Genomic DNA, 25,899 nt, shown 5'->3' with positions numbered 1-25,899 from the left:
CAACACTCACAATTCCCTACAATACCAGAGTAAACAGTACCAGTACAGGTTATAACGGTCTTTACTTCTCAGCACAGTGTTGATATCTTCCAAACCTGTGGCAGAAATGTTTTTAGCACTACCTGAATGTTCCCACACACAGTACCAGATTCCACATTACTATTATGCACATACATCTCACTCTGTTACTGTACACACTCTGGCCACAGCTTGACAAGTTGGGGTGTAAATGTGATGTACGTGGCTTCTCAGTCTCATAAGGCTTTTGCGGAGTTGCTAGTGTGCCAGCTTTGTTCTTATAGATGTGTGTCAATCAGTTGTATTTCCTGTTTGCTGTCTTTACATCTGGGATCATCCCACTGATTTCCCAGGGGGACAGGTTGATAGGCAACAGATATGAGCCAGTTTACTGGACATTCTGGACATATCTGTACAGTTGTGGGATATGATTCTGTATGCAGACTACTACCACTGGCAGGATTTGAACCATGGCTGTGTGTGCTAAAAAAATAACAGTTCGTATCTCAGTTGCATGTGCTATTTGGGTTTTGTTGTCTGCATTTCCCTGTTTTCTGTCTATGTGTCTCTCAGTTGTACTAAAAGGCCTCTGGGGATTACACCATCATATACAGGCATTCTTACACATTCAATTTATGGTCCATGGTGTGGGTAACAGTGCTTAATACAACAGTACTATTACATGATTGCAAATCTACATTACCATATGATACCAGACTATACACATGCATTCCAGCAGTTAGACCTTTATTGTCAGGCTATTATGCTTTTATTTATATACGAACTATATGAGACTCTTCCTGCCATATTCTCCAGTGTATGCAGTACTTGCCTTGAAGAATACAGGTTTTATACAGGCAATTGATTTACTACTATTTTTAGTTTTATTTCCTATGACAGTAAACGCATGAGTATTACTGACCTGCCTCAGGTCGCAACCTCGCCAGGTGACTGACGTGGGCCTCCTAGTTCACGGCCCACTCCATTACAGCTGTGGGGGACATAAGAGGAATATTTATCCATACCTATCCATGATATACATGAGTTGGCAATTATAACACACATAGTAGGGTGATACTTACAACCCAGACATTGGTGATGCACAAGCCAGTGCATTTTTTGTGCCGGTTCCAAGCCCAGATAAATGGGGAGGGTTGCATCAGAAAGGGCATCCGGCATAAAATTTTGCCAAATCATACATGCGGACAACAGTACAGATATACATACTGGATCAGTCGAAGCCCGGGTTAACAACGACTGCCACCAGTACAGTTGGCCAACAGGGTGCTGGCAGAAATTGGGCTACTGTTGGCTAAAGCAGGAGAAGAAGGGGAAGGCATGCCCGAAGGCATGTAAAGGCTAAGACTGTGATAGTGAGGGTCGGAACTTTGAATATTGGCTGTATGACTGGTATAGGGAGAGAGCTAGCTGATATGATGGACAGAAGGAAGGTTGGTATGTTGTGTGTGCAAGGGACCAGATGTAAGGGGAGCAAGGTTAGGTGTATTGGAGGTGGGTTCAAATTATTTTATCATGGTGTGGATGGGAGGAGAAATGGCATAGGGGTTATCCTGAAGGAACAGTATGCTAAGAGTGTTTTGGAGGTGAAAAGAGTGTCGGATAGAGTGATGTTTATGAAGCTAGAAATTGATGGTGTAATGATGAATGTTGTTAGTGCATATGCTCCACAAGTTGGGTGTGCGATGGATGAGAAAGAAAACTTTTGGAGTGAGTTAGATGAAGTGGTAATGACTGTACCCAAGGGTGAGAAAGTGGTGATTGGAGCAGATTTCAATGGGCATGTTGGTGAAGAGAACAAAGGGGATGAGGAAGTGATGGGTAGGTATGGTTTTAAGCAAAGGAATGCAGAAGGTCAGATGGTAGTGGATTTCGCGAAAAGGATGGACATGGCTGTAGTGAATACGTATTTTAACAAGAGGGAGGAACATAGGGTGACATACAAGAGTAGAGGAAGATACACACAGGTGGATTATATCTTATGTAGAAGGGCCAGTCTGAAAGACATTGGAGACTGTAAAATGGTGGCAGGGGAAAGTGTAGTTAGGCAGCATAGGATGGTGGTTTGTAGGATGACATTGGTGATCAAGAAGAGGATGAGGAGTGTGAGGTCAGCACCAAGGATCAAATGGTGGAAATTGAAAAAGGGTAATTGTGAAGTGACGTTCAGGGAAGAGTTATGACAGGCACTGGGTGGCAGTGAAGAGTTACCAAATAGCTGGGTAACTACAGCAGAGCTAGTAAGGGAGATGGCTAGAAAGGTGCTTGGAGTGACATCTGGAAAGAGGAAGGAGGACAAGGAGTCATGGTGGTGGAATGAGGAAGTACAGGAGAGTACACAGAGAAAGATGTTTGTGAAGAAGAAGTGGGATTGTCAGAGAGATGAAGAAAGTAGACAGGAGTATAAGGAGATGAGGTGCATGGCAAAGAGAGAGGTGGTGAACGCTAAGGATAAGGCGTATGAAGAGTTGTATGAAAGGTTGGACACTAAGGAGGGAGAAAAGGACCTGTACAGATTGGCTAGACAGAGGGACCGAGCTAGTAAAGATGTGCAGCAGGTAAGGGTGATAAAGGATAATGGGGGAAACATACTCACAAGCGAGGAGAGTGTGTTGAGCAGATGGAAAGAGTACTTTGAGGGGCTGATGAATGAAGACAATGAGAGGGAGAGAAGGTTGGATGATGTGTGGATAGTGAATCATGAAGTGCAGTGGATTAGCAAGGAGGAAGTAAGGATAGCTATGAAGAAGATGAAGAATGGAAAGGCTGTTGGTCCAGATGACTTACATGTGGAGGCATGGAGGTGTTTAGGTGAAATGGCAGTGGAGTTTGTAACTAGATTGTTTAATGAAATCTTGGAAAGTGAGGATGCCTTAGGAATGGAGAAAAAGTGTTTTGGTACCGATTTTTAGGAATAAGGGTGATGTGCAGAGCTGTAGTAATTACAGAGGGATTAAATTGATCAGTCACAGCATGAAGTTATGGGAAAGAGTGGTGGAAGCTAGGTTAAGAAGGGAGGTGATGATTAGTGATCAGCAGTATGGTTTCATGCCAGGAAAGAGCACTACAGATGCGATGTTTGCTCTGAGAGTGTTGATGGAGAAGTACAGAGAAGGTCAGAAGGAGTTGCATTGTGTCTTTGTGGACTTAGAGAAAGCATATTACAGGGTGTCTAGAGAGGAGTTGTGGTATTGTATGAGGAAGTCGGGAGTGTCAGAGAAGTATGTAAGAGTGGTACAGGATATGTACGAGGGTAGTGATGGACAGGTTGACAGATGAGATCAGACAGGAGTCCCTGTGGACTATGATGTTTGCAGTTGACATTGTGATCTGTAGTGAGAGTAGGGAACAGGTGGAGGAGACCCTGGAGAGGTGGAGATTTGCTCTAGAGAGAAGAGGAATGAAGGTCAGCAGGACTAAGACAGAATATATGTATGTGAATGAGAGGGAGAATAGAGGAATGGTGAGGATGCAGGGCATAGAGGTGGTGAAGGTGGATGAGTTTAAATACTTGGGAACAACAGTTCAGAGTTATGGTGAGTGTGGAAGAGAGGTGAAGAGAGCACAGGCAGCATGGAGTGGGTGGTAAAGAATGTCAGGAGTGATTTGTGACAGACGAGTAGCAGTAAGAGTGAAAGGGAAGGTCTTCAAGAGGGTAGTGAGACCAGCTATGTTATATGGGTTGGAGACAGTGGCACTGACAAAAGGGCAGGAGTCAGACCTGGACATGGCAGAGTTAAAGATGTTAAGATTTCCACTAGGTGTGACGAGGATGGACAGGATTAGAAATAAGTATATTAGAGAGTCTGCCCATGTTGGAAGGTTTGGAGACAAAGCCAGAGAGGCAAGATTGCATTGGTTTGGACATGTAATGAGGAGGGATGCAGAGTATATTGGGAAAAAGATGTTAAGGATGAAGCTGCCAGGTAACAGGAAAAGAGGAAGGCCTTAGATAAGGTTTATGGATGTGGTGAGAGAGGGCATGCAGGTGGTTGGTGTAACAAAGGAAGATGCAGAGGACAGGAAGAAATGGAAACAGTTGATCCACTGTGGCGACCCCTAATGGGAACAGCTGAAAGAAGAAGAAGAAGTAAGGTGATACTTACACACAACTGGAGCATCCCCTGCTGCTCTAGCCTCTTGGATCCACTGCTCCAAGACGTCCCCCTTACGCCACTTCAGGTCAGCATAGTGATGCCTGACCTGCTCACCAGTTCAGGGTATGCCAGTGGCACTGGTGAGGTCATGGGCAAGACAGTTCCAGGCCTCCACCTTATATTGGGAGCCCTCGTACTGGCCCTGCAGCAGTCTATGATCATGGTCTTTGACAAGGAGTCCTGCCATGATTCTGGACTTCTGGATGCACCAGTGCTGTGCCCGAAAGCACACACCTTCTCCCCTTCCTAACATGGTGCCTGAAAGGGGAAGCTACAACCAGTTATGAGATGTATTCCCACCTCTTGGGTTTAAGTAGGCCCAATTTCCTGCACTTTTCTGTGATTAGCCGGTTTTGAAAAGGCTAGGCTATGGACAAATCTGCTTATCTAGGGTTGGCATTGTTTAAAGGGATATACTTCTGGGCATACTGAGTTAGCTAGTGTACACATTATTTACCCCTCCTAAGCTGGTCTGTGCAATTCTTAGCATTGCCTACATTAGACTTTGCATTAGAATTCCTTTTTGGCATTGATTTATTATTCATTGCACCTTATATGTATGCCTGGTATCCATGATTCATGTGTACGTACACTGTATGGGGTCCTTGTGTTTTAATGGGGACTTCAACACTCTATTACAATTGCACCTGACTTCTGGGCCTACTGCTGTACTCCAGTTTACATATTTATGTTATGTAGTGGATTAACGCACATATGTCTGTATACTGATTCCTTTCACAGGTTCAGTTTGATTTTACTATGGTGAAGACTTGTTTGTTGATACCTCATTCTTTTGTACATCTGTGATGGCTTGGTGGTTAACTACTGTGACTATGGTGAATAGGGTCTTGGGTTCAAGATCTGTGTGGCTGTTTATTTTGTTGATGGGCAGAACAAGGGCCATTGGATACAGAGTGAGTAAGGCATGTTTGAGCATTTGTAAGCAGGTTTGCACAGGTTTGTGCAAGGGTAAGCAATGCTAACCTCCAGTTACATATGCTTACAGAGAGTTAGCTTCAGAATTGTTTAACCTGTGTGTGCATTGCTTACCCCTAAGCAAAAGGGCTTAAACCCGCTTACTAGTGCTTAAATATGCTTACTACTGCTTATTAGTGCTTACACTTGCTTACTAGTGCTTACTTCCACTTACAATTGCACTGATTTAGACAGTAATATCTAATGGGTCTTGGAATGGTGAGGGATTTGGAAGCTGTATGGAGTTGTCATTGATTACACATTTGTATCCATGATTCCTGTGTACATATACTGTATGGGGCACATGTGCTTATCTGTGGACTTTGCAACATTATGACACTGACACCTCACATGTGCATTTAATGCAGTACTCCAGTTCACATTTAAATGTTATTTAGTGGGTTATACAGGAAGAAACTGTTCATAAACTGACCAATAAGTAAATATCCTTTCCACCAAGATGAGAAACCAAGTCTGTTTATTGAAGATCACAATAAAACATAAGCGCTTTCGTCTGCTACAAGGCAAACTTCATCAGATAAATCACACTGGCACAGATACTTTTTATATATGCACAAAACCCTCCCTTCAGTCTTTCAATAAAATCAAACAATTAAGTAATTAAGAATTTTTTAAAAAGTTTTTAAAAAATTTTTTAAAAAGACACATTGAATCTCAATAAGTTAGGTCCTTTCTAAACTCCTGTATTTAATACATGATTCCAACCAAGATGAAAATATTATAAATAATATAAGTGAGTAATCCACATAACTAAATTGGACACTCACCCCTAATTCCCAAAAGTACATATCTGACCAAATAGGTATGTAAATCTGTTTTTAATCTGTTTTTAATCTATTTTTAATCTGTTTTTATCTGGTATAGAATCAAGCTGGATGCTTGTATGATTTTGATATAATTTTATACATTGTGAGCTTTGCCTACCAGTATCATCTTTATATTAATATACTCATTGAGACCAGGATAGATATTTGACCTGAGTCTCAATTGCCATTTAATCTCCTTCTGCAACAGCAAATTCTTATTGTCCCCACCCCTTGGGTCGATATTGACGGAATCAATGATACCAAATTTAAAATGTGGAGTGTATTGACAAACCAAAGTATGCTTGTAGATGGCACTGGTTTCCTTTTTAGTTCTAATATCGTTTCTATGTTCATATATCCTTTCTTTAAGTGCCAGTTTTGTTTTGCCCACGTAAAAACATGGACAATGGGCACAAATTGCCAAGTAAACAACCATCCTGGTCTGACAATTCCCCTTACAAAATTTCACCGTGCTTCTAAGACCATTGTCCAAAGAAATACTGTCTGCCAAATGGATACAAGTGGACTGGGTACATCTACCACACGGATGGGTACCCCTGTCATGCCTGGAGGATATATCCCTTCTTTCTAGGGTTCTCTTAAAATTGATACCCACCTTATGTATAAAGGTAGGTTTACTTCCTACCACCTCCATTATATCGGAATTGGTCTTAAGAATAGACCAATTGTCCTGCAAAATCTTTTTGAAAAAAAAAAGAAAAGTTGTTGTGTTCAATGGAACATGCTCCCATGAAATCCTTACATTCCTGTACATTCGGGGCCTGGCAGGACATCTGGTAGCCAAGTAATGGTTTGTAACGGGTACCCCATCCTTGGTACACTTCACCCAGGATTTCACCTAACATTTCTTTTGGATAACCTCTCTCGAGGAACATTTCACCCAAAAGGTTAAATTCCTGTAGGAGATCATCAAAATCCGATGTCATCCTTGCCACCCTGACAACTTGCCCCTTAACAATACTTCTTTTTTGAAAATATGGGTGTTGGCTGTCAAAATGGAGGTAACTGTTACACCAAGTAGATTTTCTATGTATCCTGGATTTAAAACCTCCGGTGGTCTTAATAAGGGTGATGTCCAGATAACTAATACTGGTGCTGTGTACTTGGTGTGTGAAGGAGAAGAAAGATGTAGAACCATTAATGTAAACTATAAAATCTTCAAGCTGTTTTGGAGTCCCTTCCCAGATCACAAAAATGTCATCCAAAAATCTGAAATAAGCTTTAATATTACTAAAGAATTTGCTCTGAAAAACAAATCTGGTTTCCCATTCCAATAAAACAAGGTTGGCGTAAATGGGGGCGCAAGCTGCCCCCATAGCAACACCACTCACCTGTTTATAAAACTCACCCTCAAAGATGATAAAATTGTTGTCCAACACCACCTCCATTAATTCCAAGATCAAAAGTTTCTTGTCCAATGGTAATTCAGAATACTTATGGATACTTTCCTCAAAATTCTCAAAACCCTCCTTCCTGGGAATACAAGAAAATAAATCTTTTACGTCAATTGTTATAAATAAACTGTCCTTGGACCATAGGTTGTTGTTAATCTTTCCTAAAAAATCCCAGGAGTCCTTAATAAGATGTTCCTGGTGATCGACTATCTTGTTGATGTTCTGATCTATAAAAACAGCTAGTGGATGTGTCTTCGATCCCGTGGCTGAAACAATAGGTCTAAAAGGAGGGTTGAGAATGGTTTTATGAATTTTGGGTATACCAAAAAAACCTGGAATAATGGGGTGGGTTAGTTTAAGAAAATGGTAAGTTACTAAATCAATACGTTTTTCTAAAGCGTATTCTTCCAGAAGCGAATCAATCCTGTGATAAGAAATCTGAATCACATTATAGGATGCACTGATATAAGTATTCTCCTGAACCAGAATTTTGGTTAAAACATCTTTGTAATCTTTCTGGTTGAAGATAACCAACCCCCCCCTCCCTTGTCCAGTTCCATAAATCATAAATTGTTATCTCTTTTTAAATTTTCTAACAGTGTCGCTTCTTCTTGTTTCAAATTATAATGGTACTTAAAACCCCTTTCATTGTTACCGTATTTATCATATATCTCTCTGGTAACTATGTTTTCAAAGGTACTCAGAACGGGGTGAAGGGGTGGATTAAAAACACTCCTTCTAGTAGTTCCATAAGTATTCCTGTCTTCAGATTTCTTACTGGAGACTTCTTTGTTATAAATTAACCTTAAATTTAATTTCCTAAGATATAATTTAAGGTCAATCAATATTTGGGCTAAATCACCTTTGGAGGATTTAACAAATTTGAATCCTTTAGAAAACAACAGGAAATGCCTTTTATCCAAACCCAAATCTGTATAATTATAGATTTTATACCCCTGGTATTCAGAAACTATACCATCAGGGTGTATAATGATAGAATCTATCTACCCCTTCTCCCTCTGCCTTTCCAACCATAATGTTTCCCATGGAAATTGGGATGGGGGTCCAACATTGGAGCGTGCTGGGCTTTGCTGGCTAAACGCTCCGACCTCCGTGGACCTAAAAAAACTTCATTCGATTCCTGAAAGGAATCTAATTCATCAAGTGCCCCTTGATGGTATCCAGTTGGTTCCCTATATTGGTTCCTGTCAGGTGTTAAGGTTCTCTCTGGCTTAGATGGCAACCTATAATGTTGCAATGGAAAACCTGCCTTTCTGGATTGTCCCTCCCTAGTATCTTTATCAGAAATATGGTTTGTAGTGTAAAGAGGCTTAGGATAACTCTTTCCTGCAAAATACTGTTCTTGATCCCTGAAAAACTTCTTCTGTTTTCTTTCAAACACTTTTTCAACCCTGATATCAATTCTCTTAAGAATCTTATCATATAATTCTTGGTACTGATCAAATGACAAAGCTTTAACAATATCTTGATGTACACTGTTCAACTCTGTCAATAAACTGTTGATCTGTACATCATTATACTTAATCAGTTTCAATACCAAGGAAAACCCACATTCATCAAAAAAGCTTTGAAACTCCTTCATTACATTTACTGTATAGGTGATTCCAAAGGGGTACTTAAAAAAAACGTAACCCTTGTGGAACAATCTTATTGTTAAGACACAAATGTAAATAATTATTTTCAATTTGTAAATATTTATATTTGTACAATGATTTTTCAAAACCGTATATCATGTCCCTTAGAGTGAGAACTTGATCTTCATGTGTATGAGTATTTTTCCTAGGAAAATGTTCATTGACGTGTTCATGGGAATCAAGAAAAACATATCTCTTTTCTAGAATATCCGAAAAACAAGCCTGGCGATCAACGCCTGCACCCAAATTTGTTCATGATACTGCTGGTACTGAATCCTGATTCTGATGATTTAATGAATGGGTAGGAACAGTACCTGTTTGAATCATAACCCGGTTGAAGCTAAGGTTATTGCCTGTTTCCGAAGAATTGACTGATTCCTTGCCATCCTGTTGCAATGGAGCGCCTGGATTCGCGTGTCTCCTCCTAGGCTGGTCCCCGCCTGTTGGATTCCTCCCCTCGCCAGGTTCACCGTGAAAGGAACATGGTGATGACGTCACAGGCAACGTCGGACTCACAGAGGTTTTCCTGCGACCGGCAATTGCTCCCTCAGACGGTTCTTTTTGAGTAAATAGTTCAATTAATTTAGTTAAATCCCCACGAAGGGATGAAAGTTCCTCTCTTAGCCGAAAAACTTCATTTTGAGTTTGAAGTAGGGTGACACTAGAATCCAAAACGTTGTCTACCCCAAGGATAGTAGAATCATTAAGCGAGTGATCCATCGAAAATACCAGTGCCAAAAACCACTTTAAAAACACAGTCAATTCAAATCCAAACCTGGTATTTCTCCCGAGGCGAAACAGACCTGAACCAAAGTAGACAAGTTACCAAAAAGTGACCAGGAAATGACCAATAAGTAAATATCCGTTCCACCAAGATGAGAAACCAAGTCTGTTTATTGAAGATCACTGTTCATAAACTGAGTTCACATGGAAAATGGAATGTGCTGCAGTGGGACTTGAACTGGAAATGCTTGATCGTAAGGCGAGTGTTCTGCCCACTACACTATTGCTATAGCGCTTCATTTGCATATATCTTCCTTGTTATCCTCTTCAGCCATTTAAGCTGTATTAACCGTAGCTAAGCGATGGGCACACCCGCGCACCTACGGTTAGCTTTAATTGGATTTTAAAATAAAAAATGGGGGTTTGGTCATTTTATTTGTATTTACTTGCTGTTGTACATGAGGGGGAATGTTGGGTTGGGTGGGGATATGTAGACACCTATGAGTGGTCTTACTCATTTCCTAGGCCTTTCTGCTGTTCTGCAGTATGGGGGAGTGTATATTCAGAGAGCTCTGCTCTCAGACATGCACCCTGCACTCTTACATGCTCTGTGTAAGATTAGAAGCTCAGGCAGCGTGCCTCATTAATATGCATGGTGTACTCCCATCCTGCTGCTAAACGTCCACTTCCATGCAGGACTAAACTAGTCCTGCACAGAAGAATAGTAAATCCGGGGATGCGTGTATCGATTTTATGGCACAATTCTGTATTCAGCTGAGACATGTAGTCAGCTATTCTTGTTCTGCACCATGCTACACAATATAGAAACATTGCAATATTTCCTGGAAGACCTAATCTAGTATTGGATAAGGAGTTACGTGCAGAGTCACGGAAGGAAATATCAAAAGCAGAAGACCATGTAAGGCAGATGCTAGCACAATATATTGAAGCTCTGGTAAAGAGGTGCCATCTGTCCCACTACTATGGGTCATGGCAAGAACAACACAGAATAAAACTGATACATGCATTAAGACACCCAGTCTATGTATTATAGTATATTCACTGGCCATGATGTGCATCATGCATTCCCTTACCCCATACAAGCCACATAATTATCATTTGCACATGTGGTGTAAGACACAAGGATAGGTTACAACGATGCTATCATAGCTGTAAGGGGGGATGGGCAATAGATGTATTAGCCATTCAGGTGGTTACCAGGTTTGGGGGAATCAAGGATTACATCATGCACTGTTGAGGTGGAGCTTCCATATCATGAATTATGGCAGGGTGTTCCATGTGTCATTAAAACATCAATGCTGAATGTGCTCTGAATAAGGGTTGATGTAACACTGTAGAAGAAAGTACAGGAATCTCAGTATGGCTGCCATCTTGGGAACCAGTAGATAGATAGGGTCTACAACCTAAAACATGGCCTCACTTAGGCATGGTACTCTGATGGCCAACAGAAGACAAGAATAATGTGGAACTATGGGACCCATAATAATTGCTGAGTGAGGTATTCCAGCAGTGGAGTTGGATGAGAATGGAGGGGCATGAGCATGAGACTGGCAATGCTCAAATGTAGTGACCAGTATGGCCAAGAGTGACAGTGATGCAGTCTCTAGAAAACTGTGGGCCATATTTGTAAACCTTTACTGTGAGCATCCACCATACCTCTAGACCCTTGAATGGCCACAGATGGTATGCCCAGCAAAGACACAATGGAGTGCATTGCTACAAGCCTCACTGATGCATCAATGTAAGCCAAGTGGGGTACCAATGACCTTAGAAAATGAGTTTGTCCCTATATGATGTAACTCAGTATGCACTGTAGGTCATCCTGCAGTCAATGCACTAATTGCACATGGTCATTTGAGCCAAACAGCATGTTCACAGTCTCTGCCTGATTTTGTGTGTGTGTGTGTGTGCGTGTGTGTGCGTGTGTGTGCGTGTGTGTGCGTGTGTGTGCGTGTGTGTGTGTGTGTGTGTGTGTGTGTGTGTGTGTGTGTGTGTGTGTGTAAAAGTGCATGATTCTGATGGGACAACCTTTATGTCTGAGCACTGGTTTCATTTAGGGGTTACATAACTGTCTGCTATTCTGAGGTGACCATTCCCACTTTGTACCACATAGATAGCAACAATGGGCATGTTACTACTGCCCACTTTTGTGCTGTGCTGATGGTCAATAGAGCTGTATTTATATCCATCTATCCATCCCCAACCCCTTTTCCCATATTTAAAAATGAGGTCAGGGTGTCACTTCAACAATGACAATCACCCTTCTGAATGGAGTGCTCTATATATATATATATATATATATATATATATATATATATATATATATATATATATATATGTATGTATATATGATCATTGGTTCCCCTGTACCATGTCTTACTATTTTGTCTGGGCCCCACCACAGGACATTCACTTGTCATGCCTTTGCACTCTGTCCTAGTGAGCTTCCCTAGCTTGACATTAACCTGCAATTCCACTGTGCTGTGTTCTCTGACATAGTATGTCCCCCAGCTGCACATTAATCTGATATTCCCTTGTGCTGTGTTAGCTCACCTAGTCTACTAATTCCTACATGTCCCTGTTATTGCCTTGCTCTCTGGGTGCGCAAGTTCAGTGTAAAAAGTACATTACGGGTGTTTTATCTTCTTTCACTTTATCCATATCATAGTACAAAGTCTTCTCAATGAATTTCTGTTCCTGGCTTGCTCATCTTAATGCAGTCTCCTAAAATATGGTAGCTATGCCTTTTATGTTCTACAACACATCTTGTAGATGGCTGGTTATGCTAAAGAAGTAAGTTTGAGTGACTGCCTCTAAATCATTGCCATAATGCATCCCTCTATCACATCAATACAGTGCTGTTGTGCTTGTTCCCGCCTGACACAGGGCTGATGAGACATGTACACAAAATGCTCATGCATGGAGATGATGAAGTCTATAGAGCTGTGACAATGAGCTACAGATACTTTTACATCCATGTGATTGTTGCCTAACAATGTGTCACATGATGTCCAGAACATAAGGCTGTGTAAACTAGCATTTTACTCCTTGTGAAGGAATATAAAATGACCATGACTCTTTAGGCACTGGGGTCAGCAAGGCTATCTCTTGGTGCAGACATAAAACTAAGATCTTTTGTGTTTTTGCTGAACAGGTATTATCAAAAGTGCTTTCTGAACCATTATGCCACTACAGCTGAGCTTGCCAAGGTGGTGAGTGAGTTCACTGGAAAGACCCACTCTGAAAGGCAATGCAAGAATCACTAAAGTGACCTGCTGAGGTGCTGGCCTAAACTGCTACACCTGTGGCAGGCAGGGTTTAGACAGGGCATGCTAATACTTTACAATAATAACTGTACAGAAGCCTTCTTATTTTATCATGTGTATTTAATTCTATTTCATGTTAGTTTTCTTGCCTTTGGTAACAGGTCATGATATACTGAACACTTTATCCTTTCTTCTACAGTAGCAGCTGCTGAGGAGAGAAACTTATACAGATATGTCCATTTAAGGAGGTCTAAAAGACTGTCCAGGAAGCAGAGTATATATATATATATATATATATATATATATATATATATATATATATAAATATATATATATATATATATATATATATATATATATATATATATAATACTTCTATGCCTGTAGTGTGCAATTTTAATTATATTTATAACATTTGTGTATTAATGTATTTTTTTCCTGCTGTTTATGCCTTTTCTTTCTACAGTTGCAGCTGTGGTGCAGGATATGGAGTGTTCTCTGTGTCATGGTGTACACTTCATGATAGTTGCAGTAAATGGTTCAGTATATAGATAATACAGGTGCATACTTAGACTGTGCTCATATCTGGTGACTTTCCATAGATTTAAGGAATGTTGGACTGTTCTTTATACAATTGTATTTGTTTGTATGACATCACTGAGTGATACAATCACTACATAATAATATACATCTGCATGTCATTCTTCAGAAAATCCATGACAATGCAAAATTATTAATTTTATCACTCTCCATGTATAGAGCAGCACAGCCGAGTGCTCCTCCAGGCGTCTTCTACAGTTAACCCCTACTTCTCCTCTAGGCGTCAAATATAGATTGTACATATTTGCATTAATAATTCCAAAACCATGTTACTTACAAGGTGCCAGGATATTTTGTCTTGAGCCATATGTGATGGCAAACACAACTCTATTGATATTTGACCTCTTTCAATGAGAGTTTTCTAGAACTCTAAGGTGATAACTTAGTTTTTAAAGGCTTAAGCCACGCCCAGTAGGGGTTAAAGGTGCACACTCAAAAGAGCTGTTCCGGAGTGAATGAGTGTGCCAAGTGTAGTATAATTGTTACCCCATAAATCCTTGAGTTGACAACATATATGTCAAATCTTGCACTTACAGTTGAGAAGGTATGAGTAGGTTTGAGCTGATTATGGACCACATAAGGGAACAAACGTTACTGCTGAAGGAAACTCAGTGAAAGGGACTATTGAAACATTATGAAGCAAAGAAGTTTGTGTGCATACTTCATAAAAGTAGTTACAACTGATACATGTCATATAATGTATAATCAACCCTGCAGCCTGTTCTACATATACGTGTCTGCTCATAGTAATATCAGTCTGTATTTCCATAGCACAGCAAGGATAAGCGCATTAGCACAATGAGCAGCAGACTAATGTGGATAAAGGTAAAGCCTCACCAGCTTTTGCCATAAGATGTGAACTGTCATTTGCTGTTAGTTACAGTTGTTGCTTGATGCCAGGTATTGTGCAAATACTGAGGACAAACACTGATGAGATAGAATGGAGATGAGAGGGAGAGAGGGAGAGAGGGAGAGAGGGAGAGAGGGAAAAGATCTAAAACATGTTTGTTTTGGGAACATTTCTGGCCATATTTGTGTTGTGTTATTCTTAGTTTTGTCATCATAATGACTCTACCATGGTTTGTACAGTATAGGTTGTCTGACAAAGAGCAAGCAGGGGTAGGATAGTAGAAACATGAATAAGATCTAAGCAGTATACTGCTGAGTTACTAACATATATAAACAATACTTACACACATAAAATATTAGTATTACAAAGCGTGAAATAATGTTTGACATACTTCATGAATCAAACCCTTGACTCTTTGCAAAGTACAATCTACAGACATAAGCAATATTTGAGCATAACACATAGGAACTCATACTTCTTGTGGTAAAAGTCATACATTTGAGGACAAAGACAAAAGATTAAAACGAGGGGTAACATGAGCATCAGCCTTCATAACGGTAATGACATCCCATAAGGTGTACATTACATCCAACAGCATAATAAATATGTAAGAGTAACTGTCTCACAATATTGATATCAGTTTATATAGTGCAGTGGGGTTAAGCACATTTTATACAATGATAACTATAGTAGTGCAGTTTAAATTAAAATCTTCAGTCTTTGCCATAGGAAGCCAGACCTCATTTTCATTCAGTCAGTACTGGTGCATGATAGTAAGCATCCTGCAAATGCTGAGGAAAAAAAAATATATATATTTTTAATAGGTCATCTCTGGCCACTTACATTTAGTGTGATTCTATTTTTGACCAGATTAAACATGTGAAAAGGAGGCTCATAGAACAGTAGTGAAAATGGGGGGCAAGCAGAGAGTGAGACAAATGGGGGAATAATTAAGGAATGTGCAGGATAGTGGTGGTCAGGCATCATAGCTATCCAGTTCTTCAAAAGTTAAATCTATACTTGTAACCAGACTTTGATGAATCTGGATATTCATCATATCAATGCTGGATGACAAGAATTGAATAATGCTATATGGCTAACTGGGCCAAGTTTGTCAAGCAGACGCATAGGTGAAGTGGGGCACAGTATTTTTTATGGGACCGATGCTCATTTTTTTATATTTTGTAGAGAGAGGAATGCTGGGGAAGGTGGTTAGGAAACAGAGAGGTAGGTAGGAGTTGGTTAGGTAGCAGATGCAGGCTTACAGAGCAAACAAGACAGAAAGGGATGGTGATGGACCCAAAAGGTTGGGGAACACATGACTGATATTAGTTTGGGGACATCAGAGGCACATCCATGCTCAGCATGAGCACTGTGAGAATCAAGTCCTCACCCTCTGAACTGTTATCACTGTCTCCCATTGCAGATCCCTGAGCCAGTGCTGGATGTGACATCAACTCTGTAATCTGAGGCAGGACTTTATCTGCTCTTCTGTGCTAATTCAGACATGGACGTCCCTTTCCATAATGTCTTCCACCAGTCCTGTCAGCTTCTGACAGTACTGCTCCTGGTGGGTACCATTTCATCAGCCCCCAAGGCACAGGTGCCTGATTCAGTTGGAGCTTGTAGTTCAGGTGATGTGGAGGCAATGCTGATGGGTTGCATTGTACTGTATAGTAGTGGATGATGATGGCTCACTATACATAGACAACTCAAGGGTGTTAACAGTTCTAAATTCTGCTTCCCATCAGCTCAAGAGCTCCTGCTTACACTTCTCCATGAAATTCTGTTTCCCATCAGCTTAAAAGGTTTTGTTCGTACTTCTTCATATCACTAAATGGTGAGGACATTGTTCAACAGTGAAAGAAATGCCATATGCTCTAGTGATAGCCTTGGCCAACCCTGTCCAAGCCTCAGTCTTTTAGTGAGACCCAGTGCAGTTCTCCTACAGATACCTTAAGCTGTAAAGCTCTATGAAGAGTGGTCTCTTCTTGATGCCACCATTGGATTCTAAATGGAGCACCACCATCACCTTCACTAGCCATATTTTCTGAAGGGTGTCTATTCTGCCTGTGATGGTGCCACTGCAGCCTTATCTGGACGTATAGTAGTGGTCTTATTCTCAGTGGTTGGTCTAGCTCCCCGTGCTAATGGTCATTTGCTGTGCAGTAGTAATGTTTCCACATGGAAATAAAAAAATAATAAAAAGTAAAAAGAGAGAGAGGGTTGTTGAGAGAAAACATACATATTGTAAACTTTGTCACATCCAGATATGGTACAAAATAATAAATGTGTCACAAAATATATCAATATCAGTGCTGCTACACTCATTAGGCAAACAGGCAAGTGAGGACTGTTTGTAAATGATTCATCTCCCAACCACCTGCTTACACTTATCAAGTGTATCAGAACTTATCAGAGATTTGGGATGCATGGCTAGGCTTAAAAAGGCCCTTGTGATTGTTAGTCTAGTAAACACCTGTGAACCTATAAACATATATAACTTATGCATTCCATTTAAAGTAATAAATTTGCAAAGATGGAAAGTGAAATGGTGCTGAAGGTTGCAGAAAATGCATTTTATGTATTATGATGAAATAAAAGCTAATTGCTGCTGCTTGGAATTGAAACCAAATGCAGCTAAGTTGATTTGCACATTACCTAATGCAATGAACAAAAGCTATTGGAGCAGGCCTGCATGCATGCTTGAGGTATAGGTAGGATATATCTACTCAGTTGTGTGTGTATTAAGGTCATAAACTGCCATTAAAAAGGAATAATTAGTAGAGCATATAAAATTTTGCATGATAACTATAAGAATCAATCAGAGGAGATTAGAAGGGACTGGGAAGAGAGACTGGGTAAGCAATTTGTAAGGAAACAATGGGAGCATATATCTATATCTCCCAGATATGCAATAAAACCTACAAGATTTAGGATTTTTTGCTTGGAAATGTTTACATAGATATTTTTATACCCCAAGTAGACTCCAGGGAATTTTTCCTCAGGTAGACAGCAAATGTTGGAGGTGTGACAGGGAAGAAAGAGGTACTTGGGAACATATTTACTGGGAGGGCAGTGGGTTGGTGGACTTTAAGGATTCCCTGCAGGATGCACTGTAGGAGATGCTGGATGAGCGGATTGGTGTGATGAGGGAGATGATCTTTCTGAACTATGATACTGAATTGGAATTGCCTAGATATAGTAAGGCCATGCTGTGCCTAATGATGGTGGCTGAAAAAAAAGCAATTACTAGAAAATGGAAATCAGCATCTAAATCAACTATATTGCAAGTAGTGAATACAGTAACAGAGATAAAACAACTAGAACTGAGATCTTTAGAAAAGGGCAGGAGAAAACTACATATGAAAAATGGGAATTGTGTGAACAATATTTACAGGGGAGAAATGAGATTTAAAAGAAGGCAGGACTTAAATGAGCTATGTAATGTTTGACTGAAAATGACTGGGTAGATTGTAAGGAATGTATAATATTTGCAACTGGGAGAGTTTCAGTATGGTTTGTGATGTAAAATGCTTGCAACTAGGATTGTGTCAGTATGGTTCATTTTCATTTATATAAATGCATGACTGCTTATATTGTAAGTGATGGTTTAATAAAAATGTTTCTTGATGTAAATAGGGACATCTGCACAGGCAGTGACTAAAGGTAGAGGTGTCTCTATTTACATCAAAAATAAATATACTTCAAGGCTGGTCAAACAGGACACTGCACTTGAGCTGCTCCATGTTCAAATCACCATAGGTAAAATCCAATACCACTTCCTTGCAAGCTATAGGTCCCCCTCTATGACCCAGGAAACCCATACCATGTATTTAAACTTATTAGAAACACTAACCATCCAGCCCAATACCATATTTATGGGTGACTTTAATTACCCCACTACTAACTGGGAATCATATAAAAAAAAAAACAAATGTACATGCACAGATATTCCTGGATTTTGTAAACACAAACTCCCTGGACCAGATACTCAGTACACAAACCAGGTGTGCAACCATACTGGATCTGGTCCTCACTAATATGGGATACTGCTGCACACACCCTACCATAATGTCTTCCCTGGTAAGATCAGACCACAAAATGGTCTCCTTTGAAATAAAAATAAAAGTTGGACCCCAGCTAAACCTGAAATATTCAGGAACTATTCCAAGGCTAACCTCCTGCTATTAAATGATAACCACCTGGCAAAATGTCAAGCCCCCATAAACCCTGAGAACATTTCTGCCTGTGCAGAACTATTCAGAGAAACCCTGTGAAAGCATGTTAATAGCTGCATAGAGGCAGCTGTACCCACCAGGAAGAAGCACAGAAGTAACTCAAAAAATAAGCCACCCTGGTAGAATCACAAAATCAATCGACTGTATAAAAGGAGGAAGAAAATCATAGCAAAAATTAAGAGGTGCAGCACCTAACAGGATAAAAGCACTCTCATCAAAATAAACAAACAACTCAGAGGACAAATAAAGTCTTCCAAAGCCAAATTTGAGGTGAGTTTGGCTTCCCAGGCCAAGGACAACCACAAAGCATTCTTTAGCTATGTCCACAACCTCAAAGGCAATGCACAATTGTGTGCAGAACTCATTGTAAATAGAGCAACCTATACTGAGCCAGAAGATATAGAAAACCTCCTGGCTGATAAATTCATCTCCAACTTTACACCTCTCCCACCGCAACCTTCCTTCAGAAAACATCATCAAACATAACTCCCACTACTAGCACTAGGGAACAGGTCCTTAATGGTCTCGCTAAGAACAAGAACATTGATTCAAGGGGCCCAGACAATATTCCAGGATGCCTTCCAAATAGCATGAAATATGACTTATCAGGGGCTCTGGAATTACTATTTAACTGTAGCTTCCAAACAGGCTTCATACCTCATGAATGGAGAAAGGCAACAACCATCCCTCTGCACAAAGGTGGACCATCTACAAACCATGGAAACTACTGACCCATAAGTCTCACTAGTCTTATATGTAAACCCATGGAAAGAATTATCATGGAGATAATCAATAGAGATATAGTAAACCTCCAGACACTGGAGCCAACCCAGTTTGGTTTTGTCAAGGGCAGATCATGCCTACTGAACCTGGTGGACTTCTTTGAGAGGGTCACCAAAGCAATGAATTAGGGCAAAATCGTTCACACTGCCTACCTTGACCTGACCAAGGCATTTGACACAATACTCAACTTGGGCATTGTTGGCAAACTCAAGAGGTTAGATACAGACCCGTATGTCACCCGGTGGATATCCAACTGGCTCACAGACAGGACCTAGGAAGTTAGAATTGGGGAGTCTACCTCTAGAAAGAGGCCAGTCAAAAGTGGAATCCCTCAGGGATCAGTCCTTGAACCGCTCCTTTTTGCCATTTACTTCTCAGAAATCAACACTGATGTCAGTGGTCTCTGGCTGGCTAAATTTGTAGATGATTGCAAATTAAAAGCTGTCATAGAATCTCACACTGACACAAATGTTCTCCAGGAGGGGTTGACACAGGCAAATAACTGGTGTCAGTGCCATGGTCTAAAACTAAGTGCAAAAAAATGCATAATTGTATCCTTTGGGAAGTCATCCATCCCTGGTAACTGTCATATTGACAACACACTACTTATAGTTGACTCAGTCATCAAGAACGTAAGGATGCACATAGATAGTAATCTAGCCTTTGATCATCACATGTCTACAGTGGTGAGAAAATCATTCTATGTTGTGCAACTTATAAACAAAGGTATGGCATCTAAGTCCAAGGAAGTCATTGTTCCACTGTATTCAGCATTCATCAGACCCATCATTGAGTAGAATGCCCCCTTTGGTATGTAGCTGATTTTCTACACAACATATACAAGTAAGAATTTGTATAAAAGAAATGTCTTACTGTCATGATTACTAGTTCCAAGATATTTCAAATGGTGTAGAATAATCTTCCATTTTCAGCAGTGGTTATGCTGCTGATTTTATTTCTTCATACTTTAGTCCATCTCATATTTATTTCATCATACATCTAAAATGTGATATTACAAATAACAATAGTTTAGGCTCCTAAACAAAAACACTTGTGTGACTATGAATAGTAAATTCAAAATATCAAAAACAAAACAATAAATGTTGTATTCAAACTCATCACTTTTGCGCTTATTCATATCTTACATCATTAACACCTTGAGCCACATAGAAAATTCATCATGGGTGCATTTTCTTCACTCAGTCCTATGCAGATTACTGATGGAATTGCACTGGCACCAGTCTTATTTGTACTACTGGCAGCTTTCCAAATTACTTTTTTTTTTTTTTAGTTTTTGCCTTGAGAAGGGAATTGTCATTGACTGTTAGTGACCACTAACAGTCAATGATGTGTGACGCCAAACAGTGTGCAAAGAATGAAACCAAGAAAGAAATAAAGAAGAAAAATGACTCTGTGTGATGATTTTTCAACTTTGTGGTCTTCTACCATTAAAATGTGGACATTAAAACTCATTAGTTTCAGACAGACATCTCCTTCTCTAGATTTGAACCTTGAAACCACAGCATTAACAAGAAACATTTTGAGAATTAGCAGTATGTGCCATATGCAAATTGGTATTTATGAGTCCCAGGAAGTGGAAATATACTCAAGAACTGATACTGTAACTACCCATATTGATGGAACAATATACCTATTTTCTCAGAGTTTTTTTTTTTTTTGCAATTTCACAGATGTCTGGAAGAATATAACCAAGTAACCTAAGAATCATGTCACAGAAAGAACAAATGTGTTCAATACAAGAGTGCGTTCTTCCCTTTCCTTTGTGAGCATTACTCTTTCTTGATACATTTGTAACAGTAATAAATTATGATTTACATTTATTAAGAACTTTATTGTTTGTATGTTTAAGGTTTATATACTTTGTGTAACTTACACATACTCTGTGCTCACAGGCACATTTACCTCTTAAGCATATATTAAAACAATGAGTGAGAAGGTCACTGAAAAAACAATCAGTAAAAACAAAATGAAAACTCCAGCAAAGCTAGAACTTCCACTGAGTGACCTCTTAAACCTCTTGTATCAGAGACACATGGAATATATGCAAATGATCCTTATGAATTATTGCCTAAGTAAGTCATTGTTTTCTCAAATTGTTTTATAAGTATTCTCCCTGGTATACCCTCTGTAAGTGTACTTCAAAGTTGCAGGCATGTTAAACACTTAATTATTCATGAGCTACTTCTACAATCCCTTAGCTAGCCTAACTTCCAAATATTCACTGTTGTAACCATACAGCATGTGCATGACATCCTGTAGGTCCTCAGACCATGTCTACTTGCCCAGTGCGTTGAGCAGATTGAGTGAGTCATGAATGATGATGAGCTCATACCTGATTTACATTTTAACTATGTCTGTATGGGTACATCTGCACTATATAAGCACAACCTTGGGGCTAAGGAACTTGCATCATTCTGGAGAAGACTGCTTAGATTAACTAACTTCAGATATTGCTGTCTTACTACTGCAGTTGCATTACATTTAGCAAACTATACTACAAATGTTGTCAAGGTATGTCATGTTTATTTATAAGTGATGACTAAGTTGATATGATGTTATTATTTTTTCAGAAACAATTGAGTGTTGTCTTCACTTTGTTCATTTGTGTTGGTATAAAAGGTATAGCAGTGGTTACTGGAATGATGCTCATCAAATGTTATATACTTTTGTAGTAACAGTTCTATGAGCATGTGAACACATTTAAGGAAAATCATATTATAAGTAGCAATATGCAAGTTATTTTAGACAAAAACCCATGTTAACCCTGTTGTACATATCTGACATAAATAAATGTTATCCTGTTAATAAGTTGTGTCTTTGACATATGGTTTTGCTGGTGTTAGTTCTGACAAATTGTTTTTCTCATAAAACATCTTTGTTTTTTTTTAACTTAAATGAGAGCTGTCTGCAATTTGCAAATTCCTTTTGGTAAGGGGGTTTAAAAGTTTGATAATAAAAAAGGTTCATTGACTTGTATTAGATATCAAAAGTTTTGATATGGCCACATGTCCTTTGCAAATTCTTAACAGATGCCTAAAGACAGATAGCAAATGTTCTTGTGAATTTATGACAGCATTCATATTCATTCAGTAACATCTTCAATTTATAGTGAGAAAGTCTAAGATTATGATGTAATTCATCATGGTATATATGCTATAAACACAGCAGAGATATATATTTATGTAAACCACCCAATATACACTGCCCAAGAGTTGATATGATATAACACACACCTGATTATTATAATGCTCACCTGAAATCTTTGCAATAGACTTTCCCTGGGATTTATGAAGCTTGCGCCAGGCGCAGGCATAGAGTAGGTGGTCTAATGCCAAATATGGCCACCGAGTGATTCAGGTATGATCCGATTCCATGTGCACTACCAGCGTACGCCAGAGCTGCACAGCTCTCGGCGCATGCATGCTAATCATCCCATGCGCAGTAGTGCAGCATGCAAATGAAGGTACATAGCAATTCATGAAGTGGTGCAGGTGTAGCATAAGCATACAGAAATGTAAACCAAAAAAAGCTTAATTTTTTTCAAACAGAACATCGGAGCCATGAAAGCGGACCAAACTTACGTATTTACAAAGTTAATATATGCCAATGGCTAAATATACAGCCAATGGCATGAAAAACATGCACAACACATAAAAAATAACATTTAATGTCATGGCCACACTAATGCAAAGTACAACTGCAGGGCATGTGTGCGCAAATGGGAACACAAGGAAAATATATATAGATGTCATAAAACTGCAATGTAACACAAATCATGATTTCGCCATAATAGTCAATGGTATGCATGCTACACCACAACCAAGGCACAAGGGTTGCTAAGGGTCTATGACAGTGTTCGGTGTGGTAACTATGAATTAGTAGTCAATGTCATGCAAATGAGGCAAGTAATACTGAATCGCAAACACCTTTCCGGCGTAAGGCTGTACCACACGGCATAGCAGTATAACACCAAGGAGTGGCCTGGAGGTATATATGAAATCAGCAGAGGGGTGTGCCACCGTAGCTGTAAGCACATTGGAGCATTGCTAATCCAGGTTGCCCATTGCTAAGCAAAGCCACAGGATAGGGGTGTGGATGTAGCCATAGCTTTTCTTAGCTGAGAGCACACAAGGTGACTGAAAGCGCATGTGTATATGGATGACAACGTGCTTGAAACCCGGTAAACAGCTGCGCGCGGCATGCACCACAGCTGAAACAGGAAGGTTACGGGAAGACAATAAGGAAATGTCGCAGTAGGGTAATTGAAGTACAACTGAGTAATCAACACCTATTAACTCACAGTGGGCCATTGACAGTAGCTAACAAGGCTGCTAGCAGCAACCTGCAGAACAGGAAAGGGGAGGTGCCAGATTGCAAAGAAAAGAGAACTGTCACAGCAGAGCAAAGCAAACCTGCAGTAGATCGGCTATAGAACACATTTTGCAACCCATTCCTGGGTTGGGAAAGTACAAAACAAGAAAGCAGGCTGCTGGATGCATGCCTGACAATGGGAGGGGAATCGGTTTGAAAATTGAAGGCAAAGACAAGAGGTGATTCATGGCAGCCAAATGTAATTCAACACCAAAGGCACCATAATAGCAGTACCTGCGGTAAAACACATAAGTAAGATACCCTGCAGCTCGGATTGTACATACACACACTATGACATCATCAGCTTCCAAAGCACAATAATATAAAGTGAGAGGGCACCTCACACACACTCATGTATTCCCAAACACTGCACCATCGGTGTAAACAGATGGGGAACTTTTACAATGTACATGTTGGGAGCTGCCATAGCTGTGATTCATTAGCATGTGTTGGAGACTGAAGGTGGTGTGGAGGATGATTCTGACAACTACCTCAGGCACCGGAGGAGGAGAAAAGTGTTCAGACCAGGGGCTAGATGACCTGGAGATAGTAGAGCGTTACAGGGTGGACAGGGACATCATACAGCAAATTGTTGAGCTGTGCCGGCCATGCCTCAGAGCCAGAAACAACAGAGAGGAACCCATCCCAGTGGACACGAAGGTATGTGTAAGCTTGTGTATACTAGCCACAGGCACCTTTCAAAGGCCAACTGGAGATACCATGGGGATCTCACAGGCATCAGCATCCAGGGTACTCCACCAGTTCATGGATGCCATGTTACCACATGCCAATGAGCATATATACTTCCCCCAAACTCAGGAGGATTTGGCCAGCAATATGCGCCTCTTCCACCATGTGGCAGACTACCCAGAGGTACTGGGTGCAATAGACTGCATGCACATACATATCAAGTCACCACCCAGTATGCATGGCAGGCACTACATAAACCACAAGGGATACCACTCCATCAACTGCCAGGTCATGTGCAATGCCCAGGGCATTATCATAGATGTGTGTGCTGGCAGCCCTGGAAACTACCACTACTCCCACATCTGGCATGCCTCACAGCTGTATCAGGTATTTGTCAGGGGAGACATCCCATATGGCCACCTTGTTGGGGATGCTGGTTATGCACTGGAGCCATGGATGATGACTCCCATCACAAATGCACACACACCCATGCAAGAACGCTATAATGAGGCACACACACAAACCAGAATCATCATAGAGCGTGTGTTTGAGATGCTGAAATCACGGTTCCATTGCTTGAACATATCTGGCGGAGCCTTGCAGTACTCTCCAGACATGTGTGCCCACATCTTCATAGTATGTGCCATGCTATATAATATGATCCTGCGGAAACAGCTGCAGCAGGGACATAATGGTGAAGGCCCTCACAGCCCACCGCAATTGTCAAGGGCACCACAGGCACAGAGGGATTCAGACCATGAACACCCTGTGCCAGCCCCAGTAGGCAGACAGAGGCATGCCCAGTATGCCCATGCCTTGGCAAAGAGGAAACGTATAGCACATACACTGACAGTGTAGGCCCCTATGGACTGACACACTTCTCCACCTGCACACACAGTACAATGGATGGCACACACACATGACCACCTGTAAATTGTCATGTATAGGTGGTCTACTGTGTGCTGTATAGGTGGTCTACTGTGTGCTGTATGATGTCCCTGTCCAGCCCTCATCTATTGCACACACAACTGTTATTGGCACAAGGTAAGTCAATACCTGAACAATAAATTAAGCTAACAGCATGTGTTGATAGTGTATGTATAGGTTCCTAGGTACATTGGTAGGTACATGCCTAATTGTCAGAGGCCATTCATAAGCCTAGCCAAAATGTGTCTGCTGTCGCCACCCCATTGATTAACTAACTGTCCCTCTGTGGAGCAGAGACAATTGCGGGATCCCTGGGGTGTAACCACTGTTCGCCACACACT

The sequence above is a fragment of the Protopterus annectens genome, chromosome 5.part0 (genome assembly GCF_019279795.1).
Source record: "Protopterus annectens isolate FY-2018-M chromosome 5.part0, PAN1.0, whole genome shotgun sequence".
NCBI lineage: Eukaryota > Metazoa > Chordata > Ceratodontiformes > Protopteridae > Protopterus > Protopterus annectens.
The sequence above is the reverse complement of the archived record's forward strand: the minus strand, read 5'-3'. Positions refer to the sequence as shown.